The sequence below is a fragment of the Alligator sinensis genome, unplaced genomic scaffold, assembly GCF_000455745.1.
Source record: "Alligator sinensis unplaced genomic scaffold, ASM45574v1 scaffold235_1, whole genome shotgun sequence".
NCBI lineage: Eukaryota > Metazoa > Chordata > Crocodylia > Alligatoridae > Alligator > Alligator sinensis.
Window position 1 is genome coordinate 2097620 of NW_005842042.1, and position 2758 is coordinate 2100377.

The 2758-nt window shown below is 51.4% G+C and overlaps 1 long non-coding RNA gene across 1 annotated transcript; it reads left to right on the plus strand.

Moving 5' to 3' along the window:
• The first annotated feature begins 1737 nt into the window (after positions 1–1737).
• LOC106722145 lies at positions 1738–2531 on the plus strand. Its single transcript, XR_001357951.1, has 3 exons — positions 1738–1803; positions 2031–2052; positions 2378–2531. It is a non-coding gene; the product is annotated as an uncharacterized LOC106722145 (long non-coding RNA).
• Positions 2532–2758: the final 227 nt, after the last annotated feature.

The window sequence follows — 2758 nt, forward strand, 5'->3', positions numbered from 1 at the left end:
GATGGTGCACCAGTGAGCAAAGCTTTGCAGGCAGATTTGCAATCTGGCTAGGCCATCAGGTGCTGCCATTCCACCAGCATCCTGGATCTGCCACCATACACTGGTAGTGCACATGAAGCACCTGGTTGCATGCTTTGCAAAACCAGACTCAAACAAGCCCTGTGCAGCACCTGGTTCAGAGATCTTGTTTGGATAATTAATTCACAAGCTGTATTTGTGGCCAGGCTGGTCTGAGCCAATAGCACCAGCAGCCATAAAGCACAGGTGTGATCTTCCTGGTTTTAGCACATGTCATCCAACAAAGGCAGCAGAGAACCAACTGGTACCAGCAAGGCTGGGTTGTGAAGATGCCCCTTTTACCATTAGAAAGCACCTGGTCCTGGATATTTGGGCTTCTAGATAAAAATCAGGAAGGTGTTGGGGAACGTTCTAGATGACATCTACCCCAAGCTGCTTCAAATCTACTGATAAAGTGCCATTGGATCAATAAAGAGCCATTGGGTGCAACCAGCTAGTACTCACACTAATCAAATAAAAAAAAAAATTACCCTAGCTTTTAAGCAGACCGTTTCATCTTAGATTAACCCCATTTTACAGATGGGTAAAACTGAGGTACATAGCATGAAAATGATGTGCTCTAGGTAGAGACCAGGGTCTGTACCCCGAGTGGTGGCAGTGGCACAGCCAGCGGCGGAAGATGCAGTGGTCTGGACGGCAGTAATACCAGCTGCCACTCTTGCACCCCTTCTAAATGGATGTTTCAGGCTGCTGCCCCACTTACCACGCCCAGATACACTACTGGGAGCAGGATACCCAGCAACCCACCAGCAGTGCAGGGCATTGGACCAGTGCAGAGTATGGGACGAGTCCAGTGTCCTCATCACCCTAATACCAGCCCCAGCATGTAGCCTGTTTGCTAAGGAGAAGAGCTGAGACATTGTGGTCTTTGAACACCGCCTGGTTTGTTTTTCAGTGATGGCCAAGAGAGACTTCCGCGTGGTGGAGACAGACTATGCTCACTACGCCATCGTGTACATACGCAAGGATAAGGACGGCGAGACCAGCGTCACCCTGCAGCTCTTTAGTAAGTGTTGGGAGAATGGTCAGGACAGTACAGCCCCAGTGAGAAAATGGTGTTGACATGAGATGTGGGTGAGGAGAGGATTTGGGGAAAGCCAGTGGTACCTGAGCTGTCCTCTGAGGCTTAGTAAGACAGGGCCTTGGTTCTCAAAGCAACACCAAGAAGTTTCCATGACCATTTCCCTAATACTGGCTTTCACAAATGCTTTCCTTGCATTACTTCCTGTGAGCCAGCCCTAAAAGGCTGCACATAAGGGTGATCCATACAAAGGGAGAATCGTGGCCAAGTTTCTAGCCCAGCTCTGTGCTCTACCTGCTGGGTGAATGCTCAAAATCAAGGGGAGGCCCTCAGGTGGTCATTGGTAGAGGCGTCCATCAGGCTGGCTTCCTGGTCCTCTACATCTAATTGTTGGTCTTCACAGAGAACCTTCCTTTCTCTCCTAGCCCTCAGCTCATCCCATGCCCACACCAGCCCCTAGAAATCCCTGTCACTGTTCCCTCACTAGCACACAGCCTCCCATTGTAGCTGGTCAGGACTGTGTCTATCTGTCCAGCCACAGAGGAGCCCTGCTGCAGGTCAGGCTGGAAACACCTGGCTTTAATGCTGATCTTTGGCTTCAGGCAGAGTCCAGGATGTGCACCCTGAAGCCCTGAAGAGATTCAAGGAGCTGTACCCAACCATGGGCCTCACTGAAGACATGCTGGTCATCCTGCCCAAGTCAGGTAACTGCTGCCTGCTTCGGGATTTTTTCCATTCCCATATGTACTGCTAAACTTGGAAAAGAACAGATGCCATTGGCCATGATGCATGCATCGTGGCAGGGTTCACTGACCAGGATCCTAGAGGGATTGGGCCATTTTAGATCCCCAACATTTCTCTTTGCCATTGAGAAGATCCTGGAACAATGAGCTTATGCTGAGCACTGACAGCTCTCTCTTTCTCTTGACAGATCAGTGTGCCAAGGCCCTTGGGTGAGTTTACTATCTCTGGGTTTCCACTGAGCCAGGGCTATCTGAATAGCAAGGCTCCAGCCTGATTACTGGGGGTCAAGAATGGGGAGGGGGATGCTTGCTGTTTTTCTGCCACTCAGTAAGACTCCATGGAGAGGCATCTGTCTCTGAAGCACCAGTGCCTGGGAGAGCTGGACACTTGGTCTGCCTTGGCACAGCTCCCTGGTCAGGATGGGGCTGTTATGACCCAGACTGGGCTGTTTTAATGTATCCTGGTGTACTTGCCTCTCTGCCCATCTGCACTTTCCCCTCTGCCCAAGTATCCATCACTCTTACTGTCTTACAGTGTTTAAACGGGAGCCACCCCCATCAGCTGCAGCTCCTCCAGCCTCCACGGATGGATCACAGAAGCATCAGTGATCTGAAAATCCAGGCTGCAGCTTTGTGCCTCCTCACCCTCCTTCCCCACTTCCTTTGGAGGGATTCGCTCCCTCTGACTGCACCCCAGGAGGTAGCTCTGCAGCATGTACTGCTTTGCAAGGGACCCGTCCTCTCACTGCTAAATAAATAGATGCAGAACCTGCTTCCAGAGCCCCGTGTGTTTGTCTGGAGAAGGCAGGAGCAGCTCCGGAGTCTGCTGAGCATCTCAGGGCCCTGGAGCGCTTGGGGGACCTATCAAGGGGGCCTCTGCCCTGCTTACCTCTAGCAGCTTTCAGGAAGTTACTTG